This window comes from Ursus maritimus, unplaced genomic scaffold, assembly GCF_017311325.1.
Source record: "Ursus maritimus isolate PB19 unplaced genomic scaffold, ASM1731132v1 scaffold_30, whole genome shotgun sequence".
Taxonomy (NCBI): Eukaryota; Metazoa; Chordata; class Mammalia; order Carnivora; family Ursidae; genus Ursus; species Ursus maritimus.
Window position 1 is genome coordinate 9,207,605 of NW_024425564.1, and position 12,643 is coordinate 9,220,247.

Sequence of the window (12,643 nt, forward strand, 5' to 3'; positions counted from 1 at the left end):
TTTTGCACAACCAAGGAAATCATCTATCAGGATGAAAAGACAACCTACTGAATGTAAGAAGACATTCTGGTGGTGATTACTGCGTGAAGCATACAGGTGTCTAATTACCACGTGCGCTTGAAGGTGCGTAACACTATATGCCAATTTTACCTCAAAAAGAAAGAAAGAAAGAAAGGCCACAACCACTGAACGTAGATCACTAAGTCACTAGCCTTTCTACACAGAATAAGGTCCATGTAACAGCAGCATAGATATCACTCAGCAGGGAGCTTGTATAAATGCTGAATTTCAGGCCTTATCAGAGATGTAGTGAACGAAATCTTTCATTTTAATGGATCACCAGGTAATTCACATGCTCACTAAATTTTGAAAACCATGGCTCTGCTCCAATCACTATTCAGTGGGCCAAAAAACTATTTGGTGCAAAATTGGGGATGGGGGAGGGGGAGTCATTCAAGGAGCCAGTCAAGAAAAACAACTGTGGACAATGCTCTAGTTGGTAAAGACTCTGGGGCAAAAATAATTAGGGCAGTCACGGAGATCGCATAAAGGTGAGTGCCTGACATCCGACCTAAAATGGTAAAAGAAGACCAAGAAGCAACCCCACTTATCCTAGGCGACTTCAGGGCTCAAATCATAACAGTAGAACAAGGTCTCTGAGTTTTCCCGGTCTCGGCACAGATATTTTGGTTTTTCTATCACTGTACCATTGGGATAGATTTTTTTGGTTATGTTTTTAGATAAGATTCTTCATCTAATGCTGTCCCTTCCACTTCTGGGGCTTTAGGGATGTAAATTCAAATTCTCTCCAATTTCAGGCTACTAAGTTACAAAAGCTCATGCTGGAAGGCCCCGCTGGGAGTCGAACCCAGGATCTCCTGTTTACTAGACAGGCGCTTTGACCAGCTAAGCCACAGAGCCCACGGCAGGAGGCAGCTCACTTGCATATAATTTGAGGGTGACTTCATGGTTCGGTCTGACTGCTGTGGTTCCCAAGAATTTTTGACCAATGGAAGGGCATCCACACTAATTTTCAGGATTATTAGCATTTTTAATTCTCAGGATTTTGATCAAGTTTTCTTACTTTCTCCTGAAAGCTGCCCAGCAGTTGATTTGCTGTGCGGGGAAGAGAGACTTCCTCAGCCCCTGGACCCCTTGCAGGAGCCACACCATTTCCCTCCCAGGAGCGTTTGCAACTCCACAGAAGATGGGTTCAGCTTGGAATCTGCAATAGGGAGACAAAGCTGCTTTTCGGCTACACGGGCTCAGGCAATGCGATTGCCCTGAGCCTTTCCTGGAATGACACCGAAATCACTGAAAGTCAGGTGCTCAGACGCAGGCGGTTTTCTTCTCTTTGTCGCTAAGCGGTTGGTTTTTTTTATCCCACGTGAAACTGACCATTTTCTGTACTTGCAGAGACTGGTAATTTGCTGTAGCAAATGGGATCCATTAAAAATACACTTCTTAAATTCCGCACCTGAAACTAATATTACACTGTCTGTTAACTACCTGGAATTTAAATACAAACTTGGAAAAAAGTTGTTTAAAAAAGGAATTATATGTAAATATCAAACACATTAAAACTTCACTGGTATGTTAACTTCCTGACATTTTCCCACCAAGCAATATTGGATAGACCTCTTCTTGCTCTCACCTTTTACCTGATAGTGATATTAAAACTAATAATAATCCCTTTCTTTCTGAAAAACAAATACTAAAAATGATCTGGAAAAGGCACATGTTCTCACTCCAAGGGACTGGAACCGGACAAATCCTTTAGATCATCTGGTCTACCCTTGAGACAAACGTTGGAGGAATACATTGTAACACACACCAATTAAACGCACGTATCCATAATAAAATTCCACAAACTTCTATAAAAAATACACAGCGCTTTGTCAGGAGTAGCCTCGCTGGGCCGCCGCTGCTCAGCGCCCCCCCAATCCCTCCACCCTCTCCATTTCCCCCTCCACCCCCTCCACCCTGACGATCCCCAAGCCAGTGTAGCAGAAGAAGGTAGGTGGTAGGGAAGAGCCCAGAAAGATCAGTACGGGTGACGTCCAGTCCTGGTCCTGCAAAGAGGAAGCTAAGCTGAGAAATTTCCCTCCCTGGGGGAAAAAGGTGCAAATAAAACAGAAAAGAGCAACCCAAGGGAAACAGAACAAAGTGACTAACGAGAAACCAAGGGTTGAGACTTAAAATCAGGAGCGTCCAGAGTCAGATGAAGCAGGAGAGGGCAAAGGCAAATCTGATTATCCCCACTCACGGCGAGTCTCAGCACTGTTCCCTGTTCCCTTGCTGCTTGTACAAGCCGTAGGAAGTGTGCAATCAACCACCTGCAAAGGTAAATACCAGCCTATAAATACAAATACGACAATCAGGACATTCCACCACCTCTCTCTGCCTCCTGTGTAGATAAATGTAAATGCTTTTGACGCAGGGGAAATCAAGTGCTCGTTGTCTTCCTGTACAACCAGAAACCAGTGGGTCTGGGGGTTAAGAGAGGCTTTGGTTGTGTGTGAACCTCACATCCCACTGTTCGTTGGGGTCAGCATCAGGAGAGATGAGGGAAGAGTTCAGGCAATTCCTCTCCAAGTTATTCCCTGATCGCTTAACATCATTCAGGAAGAAAGATATTTTTTTAAAAGGACAAAAGCAAGCAGCCAGTTGCTGAATCTGGAAAGTCTGGTTGATTTTTAGATGACATACCCACTGAGTCACTGAACCTCACCCAGGAAACACCTTCACAATGCCTTTTTCATTAGAAACCATCTGTTGAGTCCAGGAAGAGGCGAATGGTTTCGAAATACAGACAGACAGGAGGTACTCAAATGTGTGATCCCAAGGCTCAGACCAATTCGCCTTATGCTGTTTCCAAAATCCACATTCATTTATTTCTTTCGTAATAAAAAACAGTCTGTGTTATCCTTTAGGACATTTTTACGTGTGCTAGGACGGGTGCAGTTCCCTGAAGGTCTTTTTTGCTTGTGTACATACTTTCTTTTTTGTCTACTTCTGAGCTTGTGAAATATTATTTTGCACTTGGTTGATCTCTGTACTTCCACCTAAATTTCATTTCTCATATTCCTGATTATGTGGATGAATCCTTAATTAAGACTTACAGTTTTTAATTCCTACCAGTAACTCTCAAGTAGACTTATTTATTTTGTTGGCATTCTATTAATTTAAACAGATCAAATACTGCAAAACGATAGCACATATGCTATTCCAACGATCGTTCAAGAAATTAACCAAGAAAGAGCTCTAGCGTGCAAAAAATTGTAGCGGAGGAGAAAATTCGCGTATTTTCAGTGGACTATGACATGTGTGGGAGAAAACATGTATTTAATATGGTAAATTAAGTAACAATTCAATATCATGGTGTTCTAACCTATGTGTTTATCTCTAAAACTCTACTGCAAACAGAGAGGCCAAACCAATTACATTAGTATACTTCCCTTGCTGCATTCTTGAATATAATAGGCACCAAAGACATGCAAGTATTTACAGCTGGTGAATAACATCTAAAATTTTTAGATGCACAGGAAAAATAAGAACCCTCAATAGAAACTTTCAACATTCCAATCTACACTGAAAGTAGTTATATTTAATGTTTTTTTCAGAAGTTTCTTGAACTATAGGTCTCCCTTGAACAGAACTGCTTTAGCTGATTTATATTAAGTAGTCAAGTTTTATAATAAATGGTACTAGCAAGTAGAGAAACTACTTCTAATAAAAATACACAAGAGAAAGAATCCCTAATACATAAAGGGAAAATGCAATTGTTTAAGAGATCCTGGTAGTATTATATACAAAAAGCAAATAATTTGAAAAGCGAGGCTGAGCACTAGCTAAATGACGCTCATTCTTGCGTATTACGACGTAGCCCGGCTGAAAAGATTGGCAGGAGATGTAGGTACAGGGGTATTTTAACTCTTTAAAATGCAGTGATGTTTACAACCAGTCCATCCTCCTTTTCAATGTGTTCTTCCTTTCTAAGTACATTGCACTATTGAAATAAGGCACTGCATTCTCTTCTGTTGTACATTTTACACACTATGTTATCTTTCTGGGGATGTGGGAACTCTCTTGATGAGATTGTGGGTGTTCTTGGTCTGGGCCTCTGTTGAGGCTCCACGGGCAGCCCTGCTCTTCCCAAGTTCATCTTTCTCACTATAGCGTCTGAAGTTCAAGTTGCCTCCACTTTGGCAGTTTTACTTCCACCACATTGATTAAAGCCTCCGCAGACTTTCCTAGACTTTCACTCTAAAAAACCGACTTCCCCCTCCAGGGAAAAGTGCCCTGCTGACTCACACCTCTCCACAATTTAATTTTATTTTTGTCATATGGATGTCTTGAAACAAAGCTCACTTTGGAACGTGGTATATGCTGGACTACCTGTGAGGACTTCATCACGTCTTTGGCTACTCTTATTGTAAAAAAAAAAAGAAAAAAAAAAAAGCATTATCTTACGAAAAGGAAAAATGCTTGCCACTATTTATTTTAGAACAATGTGGCAGATAAAGGCATGAAAAAGGAAAAAAAAAAAAAAAGACAAGGTAAGAATTCAGCACGGTCTGTCTGACTTATTTCAGTGAGCATAATACCCTCTTGGTCCATCCATGTTGAAAATGGTGATTCATTTTTTATGACCTAGTAATATTCTTTTTTTTTTTTTTTAAGATTTTATTTATTTATTTGACAGGATAGAGACGGCCAGCAAGAGACGGAACACAAGCAGGGGGAGTGGGAGAGGAAGAGGAAGAAGCAGGCTCATAGCGGAGGAGCCCGATGTGGGGCTCGATCCCACAAAGCCGGGATCGCCCTGAGCCGAAGGCAGACGCTTAACCGCTGTGCCACCCAGGCACCCCATGACCAAGTGATATTCTAGTGTGTGTGTGTGTAATATCTTCTTTATCCATTCATCTATCAATGGACATTTGGGCTGCTTCCATATCCTAGCTCTTGTAAATAATGCTGTAATAAACATAGGGGTGCATATATCTTTTCAAATGAGTGTGTTCATTTCATTTGGGAATTATGGGATCGTATGGTAATTCTATTTTTAATTTTTTTGAGGAACCGCCATACTGTTTTCCATAGTGGCTGCACTGATTTAAATTTCCACCAACAGTGCATGAGGGATCTCTTTTCTCCACATTCTCACCAACACTTGTTATTCTTGTCTTTTTGATACCAGCCCTTCTGACGGGTGTGAGGTGCTATCTCGCCGTGGTTTTGATGTGCATTTCCAGGACGACTGGCGATGTTGAGCACCTTCTCATGTGTCTGTTGGCCATCTGGACGTCTTCTTCGGAAAAATGTCCATTCAGGTTGTATGGGATTTTCTACATAGAGAAAATTATGTTATTTTTGAGTAAAGACAGCATTATTTCTTCCATTTCAATCTGCACTTATGTTTATTGTGGTAGCTAAGACCCCTAAGGCTTTCCTTGACAGGAAAAGAGAGAAAGAAGACGTTTTTGCCTTGATTTAAATCTTAGAAGGAAGCATTCAGTCCTTCACCATTAAGTATAATGTTGGTTGTAACTTTTTCTTTCCTTTTTTTTTTTTTTTGGTAGATATCCTTTATTTGATTAAGGAAGCAAAGCTCCCTTCTATTCCTAGTTTGCTGTGAATTTTTATCATGAATGGATGCTGAATTTTACTAAATGCTTTTTCTGCCTCTATTGATATGATCATACTGTTTTTTGTATTTAGTTAGTCTATTAATATGATGAATTACAAAAATATGGTGAATTGCCCTGATTGATTTTTGAATGTTAAAACAGACTGGGATCAACTTCGTGTAGTAGTAATGTATTACCCTTTTTATGTATTTCTGAGTTTGATTTGCCAATATTTGTTCAAGGATTTTTGTGGCTATGTTTAAGAAAGATGTTGGTCTATAGTTTTCTTTTAATGGCTTTGTCTCATTTTGTTATGTATATTTTAATATATATCCTAGAGGTAAATAAAAGCCAGTTTCTATCTGGGACCAGATTGGAGAGTTAGCCAAGTATACTGGTTCCACACTAAGTGGAAATTTCCCACAGAGAGACAGAGAGCGTCTCTATCACTCAGTGGCTCATGGCTGAACAGGTGGACACGTGATATGTAATGGATATGCCTTCATCTCAGAGAGGATATTCTCAAATTCTGTCTCCTTCTGTGTCAATCCGCTGTCACTTCATAAGAAATCACCCCAGAGATCATCAACATAAAACATAGTTATCTATTCCCAAGAGACTACTGGTTGGCCCCGGGTCACTTGGTGCAGGCTGGACCCAACTGGATAAATGTGATCTCAGCTGCACTTGCTGAACCATCGAGGATCAGTTGATAAAGACTCAGACTGGGGTAGAGGGAGAGTGGACTCTGTTCCGTGTGAGTCTCATTCTCCTCATGGGACTAGCAGACTGGCTCAGGCATGTTCTTCTGCCTACGGGAGCTCAAAGAAACAAGCCCAACAGCACAGACACTTGGGTTACACCCAGGCTTCTAACTCTCTCTTATGTAAGGCAAAGCATTAAACAACCTCAAGATTCTTTCAAGAGGTCTGCAAGTTCTAAGCTAATTTCATAGTAATACTAGATATTTATGATGGGCTTGATAGTGATCTTAGTGAATGCATTTTTTTATCTGGTGAATTGAAATGTGCAGTAGTTTCAGGACAAGGGGCAAAGGGGGAGTTAATGTGGACTGCCGCTAAATTCAAGGATAGTTTCCATGAAATAGAAATGCACTTTTTTAGTGGCTAGTACCACAATGTCATCTCAAGAAGGGATTTTTTTTTTTTTAAACCATGCATGTACTGCTCTATCCCAGACCCTTGAAAAGTGTCTGGAGTATAGTAAGCTCTCAATCAATGTGGGTAGAAAAACAATAAATGTGGGCCAGATTGAGTGGTCCAGGAGAATGGAAATGGAGAAGTCACAGTACTCATTACGACTTTCAAGCTTGTGTATGTGAGATGCAGATAGTTCATTTGTCCCACACATCCCCCCTGGGCCAAGTTCACAGGAGTTAATTCTTAGTCATAATAACAATCTATACCAAATTTTGGTCTTCTTGTCTCACCTTGATTCTAGTAAGAGCACCTGGGAAAATGGGTCATCTTCAGGTTCTATGGTGTAGTGGTTAGCACATCTGCTTTACACGCAGAAGATCCTGGGTTCGATTCCCAGTGGAACCATGAAGTTACCTTTGGCTTCCATTCAAAAGAAATTCAGGGAGCTTTCCTTTTCCCTCCACATACTGAGATAACCTAGGGCCCAGTGGATTGCGTCCTCAGTTTCCCCTTCTGGACACTCACTTGATTGGGCGGGCTGGCTTGCACTATCAGAGGATTTCTCTGCTTTTTATGATGGCCAGGGAGAGAACACTTACAAGCAAGGCCTGATCAACACGAAATCCATAGTAGTTACAATGTTAAGGATTTGTAATGGCAGAAAAGCATCTACTTTGGCAATTTTAAGCAGCAGAGGTGGAGAAATGTAGTTAAAGGAAACCCCACGTGTTTGATCTCAGAAACTGGAAGACTCCAGTTTTCATGTAATTAGACATGTGTGGTTTCCCACAGAATCAGACTTTAAGGAGGTAGATCAGACATTCTTTTGTGGTTTTGTAGGGAAACATGAACACTCGCGTGCTTGTAGACAGAAAGTTGCTACACTGCCATCTGAGAAAATTTGACACTATTAAATAAAACGGAAACACACTTTTTTTTTCCTTTTTAAAGCACCATGTAATTTTTGATGTTTCATAATTTGGGTAGTGATTTAAAACCCAAGGATAGTAATAATTGCTCAGACCTGAATTTCCCAACATATTAAAGCACACGCGCACAACAATAAAACCACACCGTCTCCCCGACTAGAAGAGAGAGCACCGCAAACTTCAGGTTACTTGTAAGGACAACTATAAACACCCAATCCAAGCAGACCTATCTTTCAGGAGCTCCCAAAAGCAAGTCTTTGCAGAGAATGAGGAAGGTCCAGAAATCCATCTAGAAGTAAGAAAATGGGAACTGAGATCCTAAGAATCAGCTAAAATTTCCCTCCCATCGAACAGAATTCCACTCTGAGTGAGAAGACACTGAAAAGGGCTCCTGGTAGATGAAGGCACCGTCTACAAGGAAGGAAACTGGATGTCAGCCAGAAATACGGCAGTAGCCGCACAAAGGAAGGACCTCTGGGTGAAAAGAAAACAAGAGGGAGAAGATCCCTTTGGAGATTGGACGGTAGAGGAAACATGAAGAAGGGATTCAAAATCCTGCGAGATCAAAGGAGACAGAAATCTGAAGACAGAGAAATTTGCCCCTGTGGACCCCCTACCCCGCTCCCAAAGACATCTATTAAAGTTACTGCATTTTTATGTAGGGATAGAAGAGGTTGGTCTTGAACTAGGAATTGTGTAAATTATCCCAAATCTGTTCACACAATATCTGAATAAACTTTATACAAAGCAACTATAAGAAAACACAAAATCAAAATATTTTAGCTGTTGAAAATTCTTCCAAAAATGATAAAGCAGAAAAATTTAACACAGCTCTCATTTGAATGAGACATTTTCTTTTATTTTGCATTTCAAAAGCAATTTGAATGAAAATATATGAAAACAAATTTACAAATTCATGTCATGACATTATTGAGTATTAATAACTATAATTTTATACTGAAGAAAATACCTAAAATTAACACAAAGTTTCTTTTCTGAAAATCAAAAACCACTTGTGCATAAATATTATAAAAAAAGATTTTCTAAAAGTATAACCTAGTTTAAAAGTATAGTATTCACCTAGTTAACCTAGTTGCAAAGTGTAGTGTTTTTCAGGAACAAATACATTTTGATAATCCTATTTTCATGTATATATTATTTCCCAATAATGTGAAGCAGCTATAAGTACTAATCATATAATGAGTATTGAATAAAGAGCCATTTTAAATTAAGCCATTATTTTCATATAAGAAATATTGATGACATATAATAATTTCCTTTTTTAACACTCAAAGAAAATTTTACATTATCACTTTAAGACTTCATGGAATCTCATGTACTGAAAGAAAAGATAAGCTGCACCAATAAACTAAAGTGAACATAAATAACATTACATACTTGTTCAATGTGTGTTCCTTTTAGTAACTAAGAAATTCTCACTTTTTGATCCTTTTATTTATTTTTTCCTTTTTCTTTAATTTTAATTTTTAAAAATATTTTATTTATTTATTTGAGAGAGAGAGCACAGAGGACGAGTGAGAGGGAGAAGCAGACTCCCCGATGAGCAGGGAGACCGATGTGGGGCTCCACCCCAGGACCCTGGGACCAAGACTGGAGCAGAAAGCAGACGCTTAACGGACTGAGCCACCCAGGTGCCCCAAAGTTTTATTTATTTTTTTATTTAAATTCAATTAGTTAACATATAGTGTATTATTAGTTTCAGAGGTAGAGTTCAGTGATTTATCAGTTGCATACAATACCCAGTGATCATCACATCACTGTACCTTCCCCAATGCCCATCACCCAGTTACCCCATCCCCCACCCACCTCCCTTCCAGCAACCCTGTTTGTTTCCTATGATTAAGAGTCTCTTATGGTTTGCCTCCTTCTCTGATTTTGTCTTGTTTTATTTTTCCCTCCCTTCCCCTATGCTTCTCTGTTTTGTTTCTTAAGCTCCACATGAGTGAAATCATATGATAATTGTCTTTCTCTGACTGACTTATTTCACTTAGCATAATACCCTCTAGTTCCATCCATGTCGTTGCAAGAGACATTTTCAAACAAGCATTTTTGGATTTAAAAAAAATCACATTAAGTTAGAAATTCAAAAAATTAAAACAAATGGACAAAAATGGGAAGAAATGAAATGAAAGTTGGTTGAACATAGAAAAAAATGCAAGAGAAAAAGACTGTCTAAAATTTTAAAGTCTGGCGATATCAAATGTTGGAGAAGTTTGGAGCAAATGGAACCCTCTTAAAGTATTGTTTGGAATGTAAAATGGCTTTACCATTTTGGAGAACATTTGGTGGTTTCTTCTAAAGTCAAACACATTGACCAAAGGACCCAGCAATTCCACTCCTAGGTATTTTATGAAATGAAAACATATGTGATGGTTAACTTTGTGTCAACGTGGCTAGGCCACAGTATCCACATATTTGGTCAAACATTAGTTTAGATGTTGCTGTGAAGATATTTTCCAGATGAGATTAACATTTAAGCCAGTGGACTTTGGGGCACACGGGTGGCTCAGTACGTTAAGCATCTGCCTTCAGCTCAGGTTGTGATCATGGGGTCCTGGGATCAAGCACTGAATTGGGCTCCCTGCCCAGTGAGGATTCTGCTTCTCCCTCTCCCTCTGCCCGCCGCTCCCACTGCTTGTTCTCTCTCTCTCTCTGTCAAATAAATAAATAAAATCTTAAAAAAAAAATAAACCAGTGGACTTTGAGTAAAGCAGATTACCCTTCACAATGTGCATGGGCCTCGTCCAATCAGTTGAAGTCCTTAAAAGAAAAAAGACCTTCCTCTCCTGAGGAAGGGGGAATTCTGCCAGCAGGCTGCCCTTTGGCTGGAGCTATAACAGCAGTTCTTTTCTGGGTTAGCACTCTGCTGATCTGCCCGCAGACGTGGATTCGCCAACCTTCTCAATGGCCTGTGCCAATTCCTTAAAATCTCTCCCTCTCTTTTTCTGGAGAACCCTGACTAATGCAACATATGTCCACACAAAGACTTGTTCCATTAATCTTCCCAGCAGCACTCTTCATAGCTAGAAATGAAAACAGTGAAAATGTCCATTTACATGCGAATGGAAAGCAAAGGGTGATGTATCTGTACAGTGGAGTACGATTCAGAAATAAAACGGAATAAAGCTACTGATACATGAATGAATCTCAGAAGTATTGTGCTGAGCACAAGAAGCCAGGAACACAAGAATATATAATCTATGATTTATAAGAAATCCCAGAAAAGGCAGAACCATCACGATAGAGAGAAGATCTGTAGTTGCCCGGGCGGGATGAGGGTATAACTCAGGGGAAGGGGTGTACCAGCTTCCCCTTGCGGTTGTAACAAATCACCAGTAACTCAGTGGTTTGTAACAACATAAACTTACTATCTTACAGTTCTGGAGGTCAGTCTAAAATGGGTCATTCCTTCCAGAAGCTCCAGACGGAAATTTGTTCCTTTGCTTTGTGCAACTTGTAGACGCCGCTGGAGTTCTTTGGCGAGTAGCCCTGCGTCTTTCCAACCTCGGCTTCTGGGTCACATCTTCTGTGACCCTGACTCTTCTCACAGACCCTTGTGATTCCATTGAACCCAATCCAGATAATTCAGGGTAATCACTTCCTCTTCAGATCCTTAGCTGCACGTGCGAAGTCCCTTTATAGCGTATTTGTAGAGCTCAGAGACGAGGATGGGGACATCTTGGGGGGGGGGGCGCGTTGTTCTTACCACCACAGCGCGCGAAGGAATTTTTGGGGATCATGGAAACGGTCTCTACTTCACGGTGGTTGTTACTTGCCTGTATAAATATGTCAAATTCTGTGCTTAAAATGGGTGCATTTTATTGTACCTAAATCATCTCATAGTAAAGCTGATTTTAAAATAGAAGAATCAAAATCGTGCACAAACTGTTTTGGATTCTGTTTTTTTCACATAACAATATATCTCCGGCATGTACCAGACACAGAATAACAGGTAATTATTGCATTCTAAAGAGTGGAGAGATTTTTAAAAATGTTAAATCATACATAATTTTCTTTCGGGGCTCTTTTAATGCTCACAGTTGAGGCAGAACGTGCTTAGTTTGAACATTACGGAGGTCATCTTCCCGCGTGCTCTGAAGTCTCCCAAAGCCTCCCCCTGTGCACATTCCCTCCATCAATGATGCAAAAAGTTAGAACATTTCCGATTCAACTTCTGAATATATCAAGATTTTGGTATCTAAGCTCTAACGTTAAGAAGCGAGCTTTTCAGAAACTAAGCGTCTAAATGGACGCAATGGCTCGTGCGGGGCTCGAACCCGCGACCTTGGCGTTATTAGCACCACGCTCTAACCAGCTGAGCTAACCGGCCACCGTGAGAAGCCCTCTTAGTCCCTGCTGAAAGTGTAATATAAGCCAAAATCCTTTCAGTTTTTTTCTAACACAAAACAGGAAATTCTCCAGCTCTTCCTATCCCGCTCTTGTCTAACTGTAGCCGCCCTTCTTTGCTCAATTTCCTTTAAAAATACTGTCCACTTTAGCGTCCGTATGTTACTTCTTAAAAAAAGACAGCAACAAACAAGACATCAGGTCACCGAGCCCTCACAAGTATTTCGGTTCGGTAGTGGTGGTCTCGGGATGCTCCGTGGGGACTCTGCACAGAAATGGTAAAACAGCTACCGATGTGGCCCGTACGGGGATCGAACCCGCGACCTTGGCGTTATTAGCACCACGCTCTAACCAACTGAGCTAACCGGCCACCCGCCGCCGTGGCCCGCCTCTGTTCTGAAGACAAGCAACAACTGAGGGCACCACGGGTTCTTCCAAACGGAGGAGGGGGAGGGTGGAGGAGGGAAGGGGGGAGGAGGGGAGGAGGGGAGGAGGGCGGGAGGGGAGACCAAAACAAAACCCACGAAAGATGAACACTTAAAAAAAAAAAAAAAAA

General features: G+C 40.6%; 4 non-coding genes across 4 annotated transcripts; 1 reads left to right on the top strand and 3 right to left on the bottom strand.

The window, feature by feature from the left end:
- Positions 1–847: 847 nt before the first annotated feature.
- On the bottom strand, positions 848–921 carry TRNAT-AGU. The gene has a single exon. It is a non-coding gene; the product is annotated as a tRNA-Thr (tRNA).
- Positions 922–7,122: 6,201 nt separating this feature from the next.
- On the top strand, positions 7,123–7,195 carry TRNAV-UAC. Its single transcript has one exon. It is a non-coding gene; the product is annotated as a tRNA-Val (tRNA).
- Positions 7,196–11,996: 4,801 nt separating this feature from the next.
- On the bottom strand, positions 11,997–12,070 carry TRNAI-AAU. The gene has a single exon. It is a non-coding gene; the product is annotated as a tRNA-Ile (tRNA).
- Positions 12,071–12,383: 313 nt separating this feature from the next.
- TRNAI-AAU lies at positions 12,384–12,457 on the bottom strand. The gene has a single exon. It is a non-coding gene; the product is annotated as a tRNA-Ile (tRNA).
- Positions 12,458–12,643: the final 186 nt, after the last annotated feature.